The 21,632-nt window shown below is 39.0% G+C and overlaps 1 non-coding gene across 1 annotated transcript; it reads right to left on the reverse strand.

Annotated features, from left to right (window-relative positions):
- On the reverse strand, window positions 1–72 carry trnaa-ugc (transfer RNA alanine (anticodon UGC)). The gene has a single exon. It is a non-coding gene; the product is annotated as a tRNA-Ala (tRNA).
- Between the last annotated feature and the right edge of the window lie 21,560 nt (window positions 73–21,632).

Here is a 21,632-nt window from a genome sequence, read left to right on the forward strand (position 1 = left end):
TGGAAATGCTGGGGATTGAACCCGGGACCTAATACATGCAAAGCATGCACTCTACCACTGAGCTACATCCCCTAGGGTGCAGGTTGTGGAACTGACGTAAAGATGTGCATATGTTCACTGAACACAATCCACCCTTCACGAAGAATGCCTGCAGTTTCCCACTTTCGTGTTTCTTCTACTACAAAGTAAATTCATGGGAATGAAGAAATAAGGAAGGGAAAATAATCGCATTGAAGCTTCCAGAGACTGGGCAAAATGAATAATGTATTTTTATATCCAGTCACATGGGCGACTGGTTGATTCTTCAACAGGGGAGTGCGTTTTTTTACCTCCTTACTCGACTGTCTTTCAATGATGTTTTCTTTGAAATCTTTTTGCATCTTTTAAGTGCTCGCGATTAAATTACGCATAGAAAAACAGCAGTACAGTTGATGTTCATGGACGGATGCACACAACTCCAGTTTTTTCATTGCAATTGAGTTCAGAGCTGGAGCTGATCTCCAAAAAACACTGTTTTGGGTAAGTTGTCGAAATTCGCATGAGGCTGCAGACAACTTACTCAAAGTGTTTTCTATAGCTTTCAGGTGCAGTTCATTTATATTGTAACGCTTCCCGACTGGAGGCTCGAACCCGGGACTTCCGCGTCTCTCTGCAGCGACCTAGCCCCGTGAGCTAAAGAGAGATCTCTCCACAGCCCAGTAGCTGTGGTCCTGCTATCACAGGGAAGAGCGGTGACGTCACCCGCTCTGGTACGCCGGCTCTTACACACACTGCTTGTGGGCCGTAAGCGTTACACTCTCCCCCGCTTAAATCACCGTCCCCGGCGAAGGGCTATCCCACCCCGCTCTGACACCAATGTTACGCAAAGGGGGCTCAGGCGGGCGCCCTTGCCGCATCTGGTCGGCCCAAAGTATAGGTTGCTCGAACCCGGGACTTCCGCATCTTTCTGCAGCGACCTAGCCCCGTGAGCCAAAGAGAGATCTCTCTACAGCCCAGTAGCTGTGGTCCTGCTATCACAGGGAAGGGCGGTGACGTCACCCGCTCTGGTACGCCGGCTCTTACACACTGCTTGTCGGCCGTAAGCGTTACAATATAAAGGAATGTAAGTGGTATAAACGCAACAAGCCAGACGGCAGTCGAACCTCTAATTTTCTGACGCGAGGCCTGACGCGTTATTCATTACGCCACTGATACTGGTATTGTAGGGCTAAAAAAACACGTTTTCTACATTTGTGTCTGTTTAAAAATCACTCTAAAAAAGACAAAGGGTTTGTGTGTCGCGCTAAAATTCCGCTTCATTTTGAATGCAAATAAAAACCGTTTTGTTCCAAGAAATCATAAATTTGTCCCATCCTTCATACTATACTTCTCTCTTGTAGTGGTAAAGCATTTTGATTTAAACTGAACAATATATGAAGGTTTCATCTATACACTTACACATAATAAGTATACGAATAAATACTGGGAAGAAGCCGCAGCTCAGGTATTAGAGAGATTTAAAATCGGATCGGAGGATTTAGAGTCCAGAGTGCTAACCGACAGCTGACACAGGTCTTTTATAGAACCGTTTTGATTTCCTCTACTTTGTCTCCGTGACGTCATTGTCCTGCTCGCAGCCGAGCCCGACACACGTCTGGTTTTTGTCGCTGGGCGCACACCCTGCGGTCCATGCGGGTCCTAATACCCCCAGTACAATGACGGGGATACTAAACTGTAAACAAGGTGCCGTCCTTCGGCTGAGACGTAAAACTGAGGTCCTGACTCTCTGTCAGCATTCAGGAGAATGGTGGTGGTTGAGGGGAGTCCCCATTACCTGTAAAGCGCATTGAGTGGAGTATCCAGGACAGCGCTATATAAGTGTAAGCAATAATGATGATGATGATTATTATTATAATGTAAAATCCAATAAAAAAATCAATATTTGATTCAAAATAGATTAATGTAAAAACTGATAAAGCTAATGCTTTTTTCAGGGCTATATCTACTTTTTTTTTTTTCAAAAAGCGAAGTCTGTCGCAATTGTGAAAGTTAGAGAATGTGTACCAGCGGGTGCCTTAATATCGCGAGCGTCAGTCTCGCCCGTAGCTGCGAGAAGGTTAAAAGCGCCCAAGTGATCTGTCTTTCGTCAAAGTAATTGCCGGAACAGTAAAACGCAGAGCACCATCCAGCAGCTGTAAACGATATTCGGGGAAGAGCTGATTCTGTTTTCAGCACAGGCAGTGAGAATGAGCTCAGTCCGGCTCCCAGCAGAATCCATCCTGGTTTGGTTACAGTGCGTCTGAGGCTCTTTGGATCGTAACGTTAAAAAAAAAACAATTGCTCACATCGTGTGACTTCCACGACAGGAAGGAAAGATATCACTTAAAAAATCAGTACTGAAGATTTGGGACCTGGGCCTCAATTTGATCAAATTATTAAAATAATAATGATCAAAATATCAGATTGTGTTTCTGCAACATTTCGTGCACAGTACGCCATTTTTATCTAAAACAGTCACAACGAGGGCTTTACACGCAGTCTGGGGTATTTTCCCCTTTTATATTTTTGCCACTTTATATCGAACCTGTTATACTCCCAGAAGTGCACAGTAGCTTTTACTTAATAAAAATGTACAATTCACCGCTAGTATAAACAGATGTGTGCCGTGTTTGCCTTTGTAAGCATTTGTTTAAAAATAAGTTCACAATACGATAAAAACACAGAAAGCACAAACTTTATAATACAACGATACAAAATCAATACCAAATCATTATGCCAATTATCCTTTGAAAACAGAGAACACCTTTATATCTACAAAAAAAACTTGACATTTGTATGTATTTTTGAATTACAAAGCAGACAGTGTAGTCCCTTAATACAAAGATCAGATCTTGGCCAAAACAAGACAATCAGACGTGGGCTGAATTCGGAACAGGAGCCTCTGCTTCGTCGTTTATTGAGCTTTTGATCAATGTCTGAATGAAACAGATTCGCTCTTTTAACTCTTTGATTAAAGTACACAAAAAGCACCTTTCTTCGAGCCAGAATCGAACCAGCAACCTAAGGATTCCCCGTTGAATCCACACTCCTCCGTTCTACCAACTGACCTATCGAAGGGATATCAGACATTGCTCTCTTGCATACTGCCCAATGTAGTGAAATGTTCCGGGTGATTTAAATCCCACTCGACATCAAGTTTCCAACTCGTTTCCTTAGTCTTGTTTACCTTGAATTTAAGCTACGAACCAGGATTCTACTGTATAAACTTCCAGGGATATTACAAAATGTTTGATGGGGCATCAATCATTCCAGGCAGAAATTGACTCCTTTTTTTTCTCGAGGGATCATATTAAACATTTCATTAGTATCGAGAGGAGGATCACCATGAGACACAAAACAGTTTCTGTCTTTATTAGAAAGTAGCGTTTGTCCTACATTAATAATATTTTCGTGAAAATACAGAAGTTGTAAATTTTAAAATTTATATTTGAATCGAAATGTGGTTTTGAGTTAAATATTAGCGTGTTCATGTAATTAGTTTGTGTTTGTCATTACTATATATATATTGCTATGTTACTAGAATTTGTAACTGAAGTTTACTAGTTGTGTTTTTCATGATGATTAGACATTTGTTGATTACAATATTGTATATAATGTATAATTTGAACTATATATTTTTCAGGTGTGAATAATTGTATATTTTAAGAATAAATTTCTAAAACAAATCATTGGCTTTATTTACTTGTTTCTACACCTATAAAATTCTTTCTTTGATGTATAATAGACCTTTATATATGTACAATAGTCCTCTAAATGTATCCGTATAATAGAACTCCAACCATTTATGTATAATAAACATATAATCATAGATGTCTAATTGACGTATAACGATACACGTATATTAGAATTTCATTCTAGACCAGTTACGGAGCACATTTACACGTCTGGTATGCGTTTAATAGTCGTACTGTATATTCTACATCTTTTGCCCACTGGGATGTGCCGATTTTAATTTAGCAAACCAAGATACACATTTTCTAATGCAGCCTTAATTACAAGACAGTTTGTTTCTCGAAAATGTAAAAAAGAGAAAAACGAGTATATACTGTATGAATGACAATCTTTCAAAGCTGAAGATTTTACTTTTGAAAAATTTACATCTTATGTATGCAGATGCATTCGCTGGTTTTAGAACTTTGGTGTGCTTCCTGAATCATTTTCAGTGTTATAAACTGGGTGTGGAGGTAGCGATCACTTTGTAAAGCAGTTGATAGGCTGGAGCTGTTCAGACTACGCCTGTTATTTCTCAAATGCTTCCATCATTTTTCGTTTACGCTACGACGCGAGTACAGTATGTACAGATGCAGCCATTCAAAATGCGCGGTAAAAACCCGCGGTACGGTAACCTACCCACAAGCCACCGCGGGGCACCGGAGCATACCGCAGGGCAAGTGATTGGCTGGCCAAAATGACCGACAGGGGCACTCGTGGTGCATTGGTTGGTAGTGCAAAGATTTAATCATTTAATGTCTTTACTGTGCACATTTTAATCCGCTTAGTTTTGAATATTTATATGGATTTTACCACTAAAGGGAAATTTTAGTAGCTGAGCATAAAAAGAAGAGGAGCATAACGCATCTGAAGGTCATAAACGATATTAATTTAAAACATTACTGTATGTATGTAAACTGTACTGTGTATGGCTGGTCTTGGTAGTTTAAAGAAAAAATACACACCAGTCTTCCATTTCTCCCTAAACATTTTAAGCATGAAAGTTTTATGAAACGGTACCCAAATATGCGATTGCTGTATAGAATGAATTTTAATTAAAAAAAAATATTTAACACGAACATTAAGCTGTTTACATGTTCCGCCTGAGAACAGTCACCCGTTGCTACCCAACGCAGAATGGTGATTGGCTGACACCATCTGACACCCCTCTGATTGGAGAAAAAAGACGTGCTGGTTTGCTATACCAGGAAGAGGATTTCTTTCAATTCTAAACGTGTATTTTAAAAGTTTAAGAAGTAAAAACCTTACAGCGTACACAGATTTCTAAACTGATCAGGATCGTTATCTTTGTCTTATGCATAATAATGTTCACCGCTCTGTCCAGCAAATTAATAATAAACTTTATTTTATATAGCTTTTTAAACGAATAAGTAATTAGATTGCTCATAAACCTAATCACTTGCTTTTTCTTTTTGTTTAAGCTCAGATTTCAACTATAGATCGTATTATTAATAACCATAATAACAACCAACCAACAAAAACAACCATATAAACATAATACCAACCAAAAACATAGATAACAACCACAATACAAAATCAAATAATCAAACCATTTTACACTCGCAAAGTCCTCCAATTATCATAATCCCGCCCCTTATGCAAAACCAAACCTTCCTCCCATCCCAGTTTATCCTGTTTATCATAAACAAAATCCACCTCAATTTTCAACATAAAGCATTACACAAAATCAATACCTCAACACTCCATACTCAACAACGATAATTCACAAACAGCCAGAACATGTAACTACACATTCCCAAACATACCTACTTTCCATAGCCCCGCCCCTTATGCAAAACCAACATCCCTCCCCTGTTCTCTCTCTCCCCTGGCGGTTGTAATTGTTTTTATTTTCAAATAAATTTTAGCAAAGTCATGTATTTTAAAAATCTTAAGATTTTTCTATTTATGTCTTTATTTAGTGGTTTCATTAGTGACAAAGGCTAAACTTTCTTGGAAAAATGTCTTTTATGTAAACCATGTTTGCTATTAATTCATTCAGGGCTAAAATATGTTCATTGTCTTCTAATGAAAGAAGGGTTCTTTTCGCCGTAGTCGGGAGCCTAGCCTTTAACTAGTAAGTACTGTATTTACTGGGTTTTTGAGGGGGGGGTGTCTTTCGCTGGAAATCTCGCCTCCTACTTTGAAAATACCCGTGAAACCGGTTCAATTCGTCACAGCCAGCACTCCTGCAGAGAGTTGGGTTGTACTTGCAGTGCATACAGTACACGCGTTATGCTCTTCGTTAATGTCTGTGAAGTTTTATTTAATCTCTGAGCCATACTGATTCTTCTGGAAGCCAGTTTCCGCCAGGGAGTAAAAAAAAAACACACTATGGTATTCTCTCCAATGCAGTGCAGTTAAAAACATACCTCTGATGCTGCTCCTAAATGAATATCGTTTATGACCATCAGAAGCTTTATGCTCCTTTTCTTTTTTCCAGTGGATTGAACAGGGAGAGGCATTTCATGATGTACTTTTCACTGATGAAACAACAGTGGCTCTGGAACAGTTTTCAACCAAGTCGTTTTATAAAAAGGGGAGATATGTACACGTTACTGAAGCTAAAAGTTTAGCCTTTGTCACTAATGTAAACACTAAATAAAGACATATAGAAATCCCATTTTTAGGATCAGAGTCTTACATGTGGTTATTTCGAAAACGTTTGTACGTGCTCCTTCTTACCATGTTACTGTTTACCGTTACTGACCATATTAAGTTTAAGTGCCTGTGGGCACTTTTCCTGTCCGTGGGGGGTGGACCGTCTTTCATTAGAAGGTTAGTCTGTTCTACTCTGAGAATGTAGAGGCGGTGGGAAGTGCCCGCGGTCATTTAATTAGTATTAAAATCTTAGTTATCTTTCTAGTTCACAGGTTTGCATGCATAATTTAATTTTGAAAGCCACTGAGACATCAGGTACTACTGTTGTATTTATGAAAAAGAAACAAAACAAAAAACATACTAACAACTGTGCCATCCTACTCCTTAGTTAATACATTTTATTCATAAACAGTTAACATTGTTAGCAAAATATTTTGAATTATATTTAACCCTATTTTTTCTTTAGTTTTGTATTTAACTTATTATATGATAGTCAGACTTAATGTATATTAATGTATATTTGAACAATGAAAATATATTTTTACAAGATTTTACATTAAGCACTTAAAATTAATATGGTTAATAATAGTAAACTGTAACATGCTGTTACAAGATCGGTTAACTGCGAAGAAAATCCTTTCAGAGAAAATGTTTCAGGTGTGAAGAACAAACCTGTTCCCACACACCCTGCCCCCACTACCATTAGAATATACACAAACATTTTAGCGTTTCATTCTGAGCAGAAGACCCTCACACCTGAAGAGTGCTGGCTGTGACGAATTAAACCGGTTTTACAGGTTTCAATCACAGATTGGGACTCAGTAAAGTAACACACAGCGCCACTGGATTTGATAATACTGTACCTAACCAAAATCCGCAATATGGAAACAGAACCTAATTGTTGATAGATGATGTACTCGTAACATTTTTTCAAGACGAACTACAACATTTAAAAAATGACTTGTATGTACTTGATATCTCTAATCAATCCACGGGTTCCAGCACAAAACGAAACTAAAACGCATACCGTTCAGCGCTTCTTATTAGTTGCTCAAAAGTAATTTGACCGTATGAAATGCATAATATAAACCTAGAAACATATACGTGAGCAGTACTTAAGCACTGTAGTATCGGTGTTAAGACATACCTCTCAAATACTGTAAATCAAGTTAAAAATATCTCAAGACCGATTCTGGTCGTAATGAAACCATGTTTCGTGTATGTTTTCTTTTTCATCTTGAAATAACTCATTTCTAAATACCTTTTTCACTGTTAACATCTTGTAGCAACTTTGCGACAAAATATACACTCTGACAGTTCATCCTGCTACCAACATTAAATAAAACAAATCTTAAGATTTCTATATTTATGTCTTTATTTAGTGGTTTCATTCGAAGCTTACAATGTTTAGGGAGAAATGGAATACTGGTGTGTATTTTTTTCTTTAAAGTACCGAGACCAGCCATATACTGTATGTTTATGTTAAGATTTCCCTTCAGTGGTAAAATTAGATATGAATATTCAATACTTAAACGGGCACAGTTAAGACATTAAATATACATATACATATTGTATACAGTACAGTTTGCATACGGTAATATGTTTATGTTACGCGATTAAAAAATAAATAAATAAAACTGGAAGGTCCAGCACCACCATTATGTTTATATGGTTGTTTTTGTTGGTTGGTTGTTATTATGGTTATTAATAATACGATCTATAGTTGAAATCTGAGCCTAAATAAAAAGAAAAAGCAAGTGATTAGGTTTATGAGCAATCTAATTACTTATTCGTTTAAAAAGCTATATAAAATAAAGTTTATTATTAATTTGCTGGACAGAGCGGTGAACATTATTATGCATAAGACAAAGATAAAGATCCTGATCAGTTTAGAAATCTGTGTACGCTGTAAGGTTTTTACTTCTTAAACTTTTAAAATACACGTTTAGAATTGAAAGAAATCCTCTTCCTGGTATAGCACACCAGCACGTCTTTTTTCTTCAATCAGAGGGGTGTCAGATGGTGTCAGCCAATCACCATTCTGCGTTGGGTAGCAACGGGTGACTGTTCTCAGGCGGAACATGTAAACAGCTTAATGTTCGTGTTAAATATTTTTTTTAAATTCAATTAAACGGGCACAGTTAAGACATTAAATATACATATACACACTGTATACAGTACAGTTTGCATACGGTAATATGTTTATGTTACACGATTAAAAAATAAATAAATAAAACTGAAAAGTCCAGCACCAGCTGGATTCGAACACACAACCTGCCAGCTGGTAGTCACGCACCTAGACCAGTAGGCTACAAGACAGCTCGCATGATCAGGCAGGCGAAACAGCCTTACACAGTCCTGCCGCAGTACACGGATATAATCATACCGTTATTAAATTCTTTAGATACGCGATTCCATATTATATTCCTTTTTAATCAAATTCTAAAAGTATGCTTGTTGACTCCGGTATCACGTTAGTTAAAGACTTCGAAGCTTACAATGTTTAGGGAGAAATGGAATACCGGTGTGTATTTTTCCTTGTGATATTTTAAGCTCTAGTTGAATGATAGGTGTCGCATTTTAAATCATTTTCGTAGCTAGAAATTATGAAACGCCCTGTTAAAAGCAAGGAAGTTTTTATGCCCCGTTGAAGTAAAACAAAATGCCTGACAAAGTATGGCTTGGACAGATTCCAAGTGCTTGTACAAATGTGCTAAAGAAATTATACTTTGAGTATACAGCTTGTCCAAAGTCATCCATTATCAATACTATTAGTAATATCTTCAGTAAAGGCTTTGATGCATAAATATTTCTGATGAAGGTAGGTTGTGTACTTCTGTCCAACTGAGCAATCTTGCTTTCATAATATATACCAACATTTTAATGACTGATGATTAACATGCTGTAATACACAGTTCAAAATTAAAGGCTCAAATGCTGTACATGAGAGGTTAAGCTCCCCCTGGCGGTTTTACAAGGCGACGCCGGATAGTTAGTCACGTGACACACGTGACAACGCGTGATACTGCGTGATACTGTGACACGCCCACCGCGGTATGCCGCGAAATACCTCACCCATTTTGAATGGCTGCATCTGTACATGTGTTTGATTTTCGTTTCACTGATACTCATTGAAGATTTGGGAATTAACGACGAAAGAATCAGTTGCCTTGGAAAGCAGAAGGTTTGGTTCTCAACGATATTGAAGACACGCCCATGTAGAGCAGTGTGTGATGATTTGTACTTTGAAAGACCAAGTGCTCAAAGTGACGTCTGCGTTTACCGTTGAGACTTTTCATCTCGGGCGCACTTTTAGAAATCAAAGATAGAGCAGTTTTGTTGAATCACTCTGCAGCCACTGTCAGCAGAGTGGCGCAGTGGAAGCGTGCTGGGCCCATAACCCAGAGGTCAATGGATCGAAACCATCTTCTGCTATGTACATTTTATGCACGATTGATAAGCACACCATCAGTTTAATGAAGTGCATTAAAACTGATTTTTTCTCTCGTGTGTATGCAAGCTTCACACTTACAGTACTCTTTCATCTTTACCAATAGCAAATGCCCAAATGTATCTTTGGTTGTTCTGCGATCTTTCATAGTTTCCTCAATTCCTTCAAATGAACATCCATATCAAAGCAATTATGTATATATATATTACAATTAAGGTACATATTAAAAATATCAACACACATTTGTATAATGCTCATTTAATGATTGTCAAGGATTGTCAAGTTCTCCAAAAATCTGTGTTCTAATTTTAAAATATTTTTGCTAAGGATACAATGGGTGTAGAAATGAATTCTCCCAACAGCCAGTTAAAGAAAAATTCCACACGTGAAGATGGTTTTCTTGGACATTGACTTAGGTACTTAATTGTTTACTTGTTGTAGTTCCACACGAGTAAAACACGAGGATTTCCTGCAACATTCAAGAGGGTTTGCGAAGAAATCCCTTCAATTTTTAGCGGAGATTTTGTTTACATCATCACAATTTGAAGTGCGTCCCTGAGTGCGTTTGACCCACCAGCCCTTTATTTAACAGTTGCACAGGGACACAGAAAATAAAATACTGTCATTTTCCTGCCAGCTGGCAGTATTTCTTCTGCACTGACCAAGAGTAACCAAGAACTTCATTTAATCTTTCGCAGGCTGTAATCTACAGAAAAGGAAGTGAATACTTGTATTAAGCTAAATCAAGCCGACGGAGATGCACTGCTGTTGTTTTTCTCCACTTTTCGTTAAAAGGAGAAAAAATCACTGGCATTTTTTGGAAGCATTTCTTCTGTCCTGAGAAGCAAGATTTGTATTTTATCTTTCAGAAGTTGTATGAATTTCTTGAAGTTCAGAAACAACTTGTTCCATAAAAGAAATGAACACTTGCTTCAAAGTAAATCAAGACGTATGTCTCTCTCGCTGTGTGTGCTTTTATCTGCCCATCTCTCTCTCCTCTTCTTTCTGGCAGTCTGTGCAGAGTATCTGAAGGGGATGTAACACCACTTGGCAAAGAAGAAAAATTCTCAGAGACAGAATAAAAAAATCATTATTCTCTTTTCAGTCAGATTCACAGCTCAGACTCACACTCAGACAGAAGCTCAACTCCGTACTGCTCTCTATCCTCACAATCCAGAACCAGAACATATTCAGGCAATCAATGCTGCTACATGAACAATATCAGACAGAACAGCCTGGACTCAGGTCACATCTCCCCCTTTTCTCCTTTCTCCCAGCCCTCTTAGAGACATAAAAGAGCTCCTGGTTCTCCTCTCTGTGAACTGGGCTCAGGGCTCACTGATCTGGCAGCTGTGGGCTCTGTTCCAGGGCAGAAGCAAGAAGTTTCTATTAACCCTTTCCAGGACTTCCAGCCCTTCAGTATTACTTTCTTTACTGTATATCAGCCTCCAAACATGTTTTTTAAGTGTTTTATAACACAAGTGAGTGTGGAATTATCTTTGTATTTATGTAATAAACACCAGTATTGACACTCTGATCAGTATATTGATTATTAGTAGCCAAAGGCAGATGGTCGTAACTACAATAGTGACCAGTTGACCAGTCTGTAGCTCTGAGCAGTGCTCTGGTGATTCTACACCAGCCCTGGGATTCAGCTGCTCTCACAAGTGTCTCACAGTCTTATAAATGTACAATTAGATGAAGTCTTGTAACAGTTATACAGTTAATTTAAATCATCAGACTACCTATAGAGCTGAGAGCTGGGTGAAAATAAAACCAGGATACACATTTTAATGAGTACATGAGTACATGAGTCTAATCCTCCTGGCTTCTACATGTATACTCTGATGATTCGTGTAAAACCCTTAAAAGCGCTTATTTCAGGGACTCGTGCTCATTCTCTACTGCTCCACACGGGTATGCTTTGTAACACATTAATCTGTGAAGTAAACTATTTTTTTTCTGTTTAATGCATTTCATTCCTCCGTTTGTCTCTCTCCTTCTCCAAGTGTTATAAATCACCTCTCTTCACAGCCCGGTTTAGTTTTTTTGGAGATGTTATATTTGTATGAAAAGCCCTCCGGGCTCCGGACAGGAGTCTCCTCCAGCAGAGATGCGCTATTTAAAAAAAATAAAAATAAACGTATAGAATTTACAAATATAACTTCAACCAGAGGATCAGAAACAGGTACAAGAGAAAAAAACATACCGAAAAAAAACATTTAACCACCAGTAATGAAGTAAATTATGTGATCAAATTGTATTTTTACATATATCATGTTTTCCTTGCTCAGTTGTTTATAGAACTTAAATAGTGTTTCAACATGCATGCGTTTCCTGTATAAAATAAAAATCAGCACTCACTTTTTTACATAACAAAAAAAAACGCTTTTCTTTTTTAAACATTTCAAGTACCTCTGGCATTCAAAAAAAGACACAAAAGCAGCAGAGACGCGCTCTGCTCTGTCAGAATTAGCGCTGTGACGTCACAGACACCAGCTGGAGCGCCGGGATCAGAGAGAGAAAGAGCGCGGGAGGCGCACGGAGCGCACGGAGAAGAGTTATTGATCACTTATCTATCGACAACCAATTATTTCAACTGAAGAACCGTAGAAAAATCAATTAACTTCACCGATTGGTGAGTACTGATCCTTTTCTTGATCCTGTTTGAATATCTAGAAAACAGTTAATAAAGACTGTATCGACCAATTACCATAGTGCATTTAGGGTTAATAATGTTCAAACCGAAATTAAACAATGATTATTCATATTATTATTTAGGTAACTGTATCCTAGAGCTAGAAAATGCTATTTCAAGTTAATAAATGTATGTAAGTAGCAGTTTAAATGCATTTTTCCAGTGTTTATAAATCATAAGAATGGTAACCACGGCGACAGGCGCCCCGTCACTGCACGCGTCTAAGTGTCTCGCATTTGTCACAGAGAGCGGTGTGACGTCACGGGTAGCAACTAATACTAATATCAGTGTCTTCATGTTAATATTAGTGAGAGTAGAACTGGAAGTTTTAATGCTAGTGTTCATGTGAGTATTAATGACAGTAGCACTACTGATTGTTTTAGTTTTAATGTTCATATTCATGTTAATATTAATTCTAATTATAGTGTTACTGTTTGAGTATTAACACTAGTAGTAATGTTAGTTTTAGTAACAGCATTACTGTTATTATTAGTAGTTTGTGTCAGTGTTAGTGATAGTGTTACTGTGGTAGTATTAGTAGTATTTATATTTGTGTTAGTTATTGTGTATCTGTAGATAAGTGTGTTTGTGGTATCTGTGCGTGTGTAGGTGCATGTCTGGGCGTGTGTGGGCTGTTAGTGTGTGAGCATGTGGGGTCTCTGAGTGTTTGGTGTCTATAAGTGTGTGTCTGTGAGTATGCGTAGTGTCTATTTGTTTCTGTGAATGCTTGCCTGTGAATGTGTGTGTATGGTGTGTGTCTGTGAGTGTGTGGTGTTTGTCAGTGTGTAGTTTTATATTTGTAAGTGTATGTGTGGGTATGTCTGTCAGTGTGTAGTGTCTGTGTCTATGTGAGTATTAATGATGATAGCATGTGTGAGTGTATACATGTGAGTGTGTGAGTGTCTGATTGTGTGTATAAATGTGTAATGTGTCTGTGAGTGTAAATCTGTGTGAGAGTGTAGGTGTACACTTTGGGGCAAAACAGGAGAAGGCCCTGTCACCCATAGAGTGTAGATGGACTGGGGGACAGATAGAAAAACACAATTAGAAGAGCGAAGGTTGTGAGGTGGGGAGTAGGGCGATAACCCAGACAGGTACTGAGGTGCCAAGCCATGGAGAGCCTTATAGGTGAGTATGAGGATTTTGAAGTTGACAGGAAGCCAGTGCAAGGATGTGATCACAATCCAGTGCTAATTTGTTTCTTGTGGCTGCTGGTTCATTTTCAACTGTGGACTCTTAAGAAGTCCTTTATTTGACTTGATCAAAACCAATTCTTAGAGGATTTCGAAAGGTTGAATCAAAATGTTACATGACCCCAGTGGGATTCAAACCCACAACCTTTGAATGACTTCATTCTATCAAGGCCTAGAAGTCCAAAGCACTCTCCATTGCGACACAGAGCCAACCGCTACATAGTGATATAAAACAGTTACAGAAAGCTGTAACTCATGCTTCTCCCGTTGTCTTTAAATTAAGCTCCATAAATATTGACAATGAGTGGCCTGTTGTCTACGAATAGATACCGCTGGGATTCGCACCCAGGGTCTCCTGGCTTTTAGTGAGGCGTCTTAACCAGCTAAGCCACGGCGCCAAACCTGCTAAATGTTATCCACAACTTCAAACACCTGTGAGAAACGGGCAACTGCAGTGTTACGCCTGCTGGCTCCACAGATAATCCTTTTTTGAAGTTTAAGGAGAGGATTTCTTTGTCAATTCAATTAAACGTTTCAGAAATGCTGAACGATTGATGTGTTTCACACGCAGTGCGGGCTCTCCTTTGCTTACAAATATTTTTTTTACACCAATTTACTCAACTACGATTTTTGCTGAGCATTTTGTTTGATAGCTTCATATTGTATACTGCACTGATTTCTGTATTGTTTAATTTCCCTGTTGATTTTAATTTCTTGTTTTCTAAGACAATCAGACCAGCTGTTCTGACCTTACCTTGCACTGGAGCCACTCTTTTCTTTCTAAAGGCGTGGAGAGAGATGCTACAGCAGGTAACACCCCATGAGAAACATCATGAGCATCTGTAAAAGCTCTGTACCTGCCCGCTCCCCACACCGACAGATTTAAAGGGACATTCTGAAGTATAGAAACATTTTATCGTTACATACTTTTTCTGTGTAGTTCTCCTTCAACTCCGCCCGACAACAGAGGTAATTTTTAATACAGGAGTAAAGGCACACTGCACATCTGCAAAACATCACGTACAGGTTTAGGGAGAGCGACATCAGTGATTGGAAGGTTGGAAGTTTCGGGTCACTTTTTTATAATAGATTCAAGCAACCCTAAATACCTTTTCAAGAAACATTTCAGAATCCCAGTCACATCCAGTACGATTGCTACACAGGTCTACAGTATACAATTAGAATACTGTTTGTGCGTTATATAAAACACACCGCCCAAAGCATTTCTAAAACAGGAATTACACGTTTCTGAATGCGCCCTCCTTTATAAATAAAATAAAAGGTCTGAAGCCTGCTCCAAAGAAGAACTATATTCTTAGCTGACAAAGAAGTGATAGGAAACATCTCGGAAAACGAAGGTGCAGTCGTTTCCACACGTCACACACCTAGAGCTGAACCCGGTGTTCTCTGAAAAAGTAAGATGTTGTGAGGTGAGGGGTTTGTGCTCCAATTTCTTTGCAGGGGTAGGTTTGAATTTCGCTGCTGCTAAGTGTTTGTGGGTTAAGACAATCCTTCTATTGCGAGTTCAATGGGTAAAAGCTTTGCTTGACAGTCTATCAAGAGACTGAACTAGGTGTTTCAAGATAGTCTTTGTCAGCTTAACATCAAGGCAGAAAAAAGCCTCATTTTTTCTTCCTAACAGCAATGCTCTTTGGTCCCTTCAGCGTTATGCAGGGAACAACATCTGTCGTGATCACTTTTGAGTCAGTGCGAATCGTAGTGTGCCGTAGTTGTTTTTAAAATTGGTTTTGTCGGCATGCTGCATTTGTGTGTGAAACTTTAATGCTGTGCTTTTTCACACCGAATCGTTGGCAGGACCAAAGCTTATTCAACCTTTGCACTCAGCGCTCAATCAGAAATACAGATGCAGCCATTCAAAGTGCGTGGTACAAACACGTGCCGCAGGTATTTCACCTACGTCATAATGCGTCATACCACGGTACGTGATTGGCTGGCCAAAATGACCAACAGGGGCACTTGTGGTGCGTTGGTCGGTCGTGGAAAGATTTAATCATTTAATGTCTTTACTGTGCACATTTTAATCTGCTTAGTATTGAATATTTTATGGAATTTTACCACTGAAGGGAAATTTTAGTAGCTGAGCATAAAAAGAATAGGAGCATAACGCATTTGAAGATCATAAACAATATTAATTCAGGAACATAAACATATTATGTAAATTGTATATGGCTGGTCTCGGTACTTTAAAGAAAAAATACACACCAGTGTTCCATTTCTCCCTAAAAATTTTAAGCATCAAAGTCTTAAATGTGGTTATTTTGGAAACTTTTTTTTCGTGCTCTTTGCTTCCTCTGACCATGTTACTGGACGTTTATACAGTATACAGTACTCTGTGAGAAAAGTGATAGTTTTAAGCTTTTCTGCGAATACGCTCGATACCGGAGTAAACAATCATACTTTTAGAATTTGATTAATAGGGAATATAACATGGAATTGCATATCTAAAAAAAATAATAATGATATAATTATATTCATGTACTGTAACACAAACAGTAGTATATACTGTACACATACAGTGTCTATTGATATGTGTAGGGCTGTCTCACCACTTGTCATGTGAGTGGTGTGATGATTTAAATGCCTGACTTATAAGTGGGAGGTTAGCTGTTCAAATCCAGCTAGCGCCACAATTTTTTTTATTATATTATGGACAATTAATTGACTTTTTTATATTTCTAAATATCACAACATGTTCAAATCTAAGTCATTTTTTAATAACAATGAGTAGTCACCGTCTTTCCCTCTGAATCGCTCCAGTAGCAGGAACCTGTATCGTGTGGGGATCCCTTTAGATCTCCCTTCAGATTTAAAAGGTTATTAATATAATCTTCGGTGTCGCATCTTCCCAGTTTAGCTGATCTTTTGCTGCCTATGCATGCTTACACAGCTCCCTGACTTGACTGAGAAAGCTTTAGTGAACTTAATATTTTTATTATCAACAAATTGTAAATACGACGTTTACATTGGCGTTATTAACTTTTCACTTGAGTGTATGGAGGAGTGTCAGCTGTCAATGAGAGCAGATGGAGAGCAATGGAGGCTGTATGCGTTACAATATCAACATTTACTGTCAAACTTTAAATCAACAATTGATTTAAAGACGATCTGTCAAAGTGCAATGAAATACAATATTGTTGTTGTTGTTATTGTTGTTTCTATCCTGTAAAGCGCTTTGAGAAGCCACCTTTAAAGACGCTATATACAATAAAGTTCATTATTATTACTATTGTTAATTTGCTGGACAGAGAGGTGAACATTATTATGCAGAAGACATTTACGATTTCCGTTACATATTGTGAATCTATAAAGACATTTAATTAAACACGTGTTGCAATTTAAATGGAAATCTCTCTCTTTCTAAAATAATTAAAAGTCTAAACAGTATCAACTTGAATTCTTATCTCTATTAATGTAACTATCAAGTGGTATTGAATAAATACAGCTTTTTAGTATAGATTACACTTTTCTAAAATATATTTAAAAAAACTCCCTTCTTCTTTAAAACACTATACGCCAGAAAATGTGTTTGACGCTGTTGTAACAGAAAGAATAAGTTCTGGATCCCGAGATGAAGTAAAACAGATGAGTTTATTGCATGCAAGGAACAATAAAGCCGAAGTCTTGTTTCCCGCAAGAAACAACAAAACCGAAGTATTGTTCGATGTGCCGGTACAAACTTTTAGGTTATATAGTCCTTCCTTGCTGCTTTGGACGTCATTCGGTGTTATGGTAGGGGGGGTGTCATGGTATTTGGCCAATTAAGAGGCCCTGGCCAAATGGTCAGTTTAAGATTATGCCCCCAGGGGGTTCCTGGCTCGCATCTGGAATCCTTATCAGTTAACCCCCTTTCCTGCCATAAACCCCTGTTGCTTAGAAGTCTAATTTTCAGGCAGAACTGACTTATGTTAACCATTTTTACATCTTGTCTCTTACATCAACGCATTAGCAGGTTAAAGCGATTCCATTGAGGAGCCGGGCACGAGAATTGTTTCGTTCCTTGATTTTCTGATCTGCAAGGCCCTTTGGCTACAGCGAATGTGAATTCTGTCTGGCATTGCCAGATTTTGAAAAAATAAAATAAAATTTTAATCAAGATGGGGGCAAGGAGTCTTCTTTATGACACTCTCCCTTATAAAATTTTTAATAAAATGGTTTTATTCATTCATAATCTGACTCACATAACTCACATTCCCGAATGCCCCCACCCACTCAACAATCCTAGGAAGAACACGAAACAGCCTGTTAATAAAATTGTTGCAATTTTGTTCTATCAGTTCTTCCTCCCAGAACTTTTAGATCTCACTGATCAGTTCTTGCTTTGTAATAATAATAATGTTTCTTTATTAGCCCTATACAATTTCTTGCATTAGGAATTCATCTTTTCACATACCCAAGCTTTTCTCCATGGAGACACAGACATGGAGAGAAGCTTGGGGTCAGAGCGCAGGGTCTGCCATTGTATGGCGCCCCTGGAGCAGGTAGGGCTAAGGGTGTTGCTCAGGGGTCCAACAGAGTAGGATTCCTCTGCTGGCTGTAGGATTTGAACTGACAACCTTTCAGTCACAGGTGCAGATCCTTAGCCACAGAGCCACCACTCCGCCCTTTGTGCTAGGTTTAGCAATTTTCTGAATATAGTCTTTCAGCAAATGCCATACCATCTCAATTGGATTTAAATCTGAGGATTCGGCTGGAGTTTTCACCCAGTTCACTCCTTCTGCTATAAGCCTCGCCTTTGCTGCTGTGTGTTTCGTATTGTTGTCTTGAAAGAGACGATGCCTTGATCCAAAGTGCTCTCTGATATACAGTATGGGACGGCATGCTGTTTGACCGCGACTTCCTAGAAGAATTCACGATCCATAATTCCTTCGAAAATAAGAAGTGGTCCCAGGTCTCTTCTAGATATACCGCCCTAGACGTGAACCTTAAGTGGATGTTTGGGCTTTGGCTTGTCCACATATCTCCCCTTTTTACAAAATGACATGGTTGAAAACTGTTCCAGAGCTACTGTTGTTTCATCAGTGAAAAGTACATCATAATAATAATTGTTTACACTTATATAGCGCTTTTCTGGACACTCCACTCAAAGCACTTTACAGTTAAAAGGGACTCCCTTCCACCAATGTGCAGCCATAGTGCGCCAGAACACTCACCACACACCAGCTCTCAGTGGGGAGGAGAGCAGAGTAATGAAGCCAATTCATAGATGGGGATTATTAGGAGGCCATGATTGGTAAGGGCCAATGGGAAAATTGGCCAGGATGCCAGGGTTACACCCCTACTCTTTTCGAGAAGCACCCTGGGATTTTTAATGACCACAGAGAGTCAGGACCTCAGTTTTAGTCAGTTTTATCTCATCCGAAGGACAGCACCTGTGTACAGTATAGTTTCCCCGTCACTATGCTGAGGCATTAGGACCCACACAAACCACAGGGTGAGTGCCCCATGCTGGCCCCACTAACACCTCTCCCAACAGCAACCTTAGTTTTTCCCAGGAGGTCTCCCATCCAGGTACTGACCAGGCTCACACCTGTTTAGCTTCAACACATTGCCAGTTGGGAGTTGCAGAGTGATATGGCTGCTGGCAATGAAATGCCAGCAAATCATGAAATGCCTCTCCCTGTTCAATCCATTGGAGCACTTATTTGAGTCTTTCCTCTTTGTTTTTTACCCTTATCATGGGGCATGAGTTGTTTTTTTTTATAGCTCATCACTTTCATCCATCAGTCTGTCGATGGCTCGCACCATAGGACTTGAAAAAAAAGAGATCAACAGTTAGTTATAAAAATAATGTGCGTAGTTGTATTTACATGCAAGAAAAGCAATTTTAGAAAGTTATTTACCTTTGAATCGTCCTCGGTTTAGATTCTCTTTGCCTCCTCTCCCTTTTATAATGTCGTTTCACTGTGCTTTCACAAACAAAGATGTCCATCAAAGCCAAATGCTGTACAATGTGTAAGCCACAATACAAATAGAGAAAAAAGAGCTGACTGACAAGATTTAAGATGTGGCTGTCAATGTTAGATTAAAAAATAAACATATTGCCTAATGTTAGTTACATTGCTTGAAAAATAATTTTATTTCGAGAGACTGGATAAGTAATTCAAGTGTTTTTTTAACTGCCTGAAAAACAAGTAATAATTTAACAATATGTGCAAAAGTTTTATGATATGTCGCTGTTGTGAATGTCTGTGGAGTGTATCTTATTTGCCTGTTCTGGCTGGTGGAGCTCATCCAGCTGTGTCTGGATATCTCGGTCAAATATTCGGGTAGAGGTATTGTCTGTTTAGGGTTCTGTAGTATTCCACATGGCTGGACAGCTTGTTCCCCCCTCCCGCCACTCTCTGTGTACAGTAGAGCCTCCTGTACTGGCTGGACAGGAGGCTCTACTGTACACAGAGAGGGGCGGGAGGGGGGTGGGGGGGCAAGCCGATACATACTCTTAGAGTTTGATTAATAGGGAATATAATATAAATATATATATAAATATATTTTGAATTATACATTCAATTATAAATATTTCTTCGTAGCCTGTTCTTCAAGAAAACACAGCACAAGCGAAACGATCTTCAAAATCTACCACCAGGACAGTAAAAAAGAAAGCGGTAAGATGGATAAAAAGAAAAGTTTATTTTGACGTCTGTTCCACGACTGATGAATACTACTGTGTGACTTTATTTCTTACATGAATTATGTTATTTTGCCACAGGCCGTGGGACTCTGCTCTCGGCCTCTGGCCAGGGTGCCAACCTGTGGAAGCAGCACCTGTGTGGAGACTTTTCGGCAGCAGCGGGAGCAGTACGACGCAGTACAGGGGAGGATTGGGAAGCTAGAGACACTCCTGAAGATGCAGAAGCCGGAGATAGTGTGTACCGGCAGTCAAACACTTGAGCAGCTGTCTCCCGATGAGTGCCTCCCCCCAACGCGCAGGTTGCAATGCCTGGCAGAAGCTCTGCCCCCCACAGAGCACACACCGCCTCAGGACACTCCATTCCGACCTCTCTGCTCACCACCACCCAGGACCTGGCTGACGCTGTCCCAGCCGTCTATCCCCCTCAGGAAGCACCGTTTACAGAGCGGAATTCACAGACGCCAGTTGGACGAATAATTCTCCCAGATATCCAACTGTTGCACATCACTCAAGAGAAGGAGGGGGGTTGTACTTGCAGTGCATCGGCATAGACAGGAAAGCAAGAGCCGACCGCTACGCCGCACTCGTGTTTCGAAATCTTGTGACTTTTGAAATTTACTGGGGGTGGACGACATCGGTAAATTTCGATGGGTCCAGAGGCAAAAGTGCCTTGCCTTGCCATCTCCGGGAAACCTTTAGCAGCATGGTGAATTTGAGATTCTCAACACTTACTTTGTGTGAAAATAATTTGTGATCGGATCAACGAAATGCTTCGAAGAAGAGGCGCTCTTTTCCTCTAGTTTAACAGTCTGTCCAGAAATAAAACATTCCCGTTAAACAAATTGTACAAAAGAAAAAAAACAATTAATTTTTGACAATGAAAAACTGTGTGTGTGTCTCTCTCTGCTGGCACACGGGCGCAGTGGGGTGCTTATCATTCTCAGTGCATAACAAGGAAGATTAATAAACATAAACATAATCTCATGGTTAAATAGTCAAGTCTAGCCATGTGTGAGTCTAGTCTCACAGAGCTTCAACAACAGATGACAACTTGTGACAACTTGTGAGTTAGATTAAGAATGAATAAAAGCATTTCATTAATAACGCATTTGCGTTTGTCTGGGTGCTGACAAAGTAAAAAACAATTACTTTTTGACAATGAAGAACTGTGTGTGTGTCTCTCTCTCTGCTGGCATTTGTAATCGTTTTTATTTTTAAATACATTTTAGCAAAGTAATGTACCAAAAAAGTATTGTGAGACATATTTGG

The sequence above is a fragment of the Lepisosteus oculatus genome, chromosome 14 (assembly GCF_040954835.1).
Source record: "Lepisosteus oculatus isolate fLepOcu1 chromosome 14, fLepOcu1.hap2, whole genome shotgun sequence".
NCBI classification, from domain to species: Eukaryota; Metazoa; Chordata; class Actinopteri; order Semionotiformes; family Lepisosteidae; genus Lepisosteus; species Lepisosteus oculatus.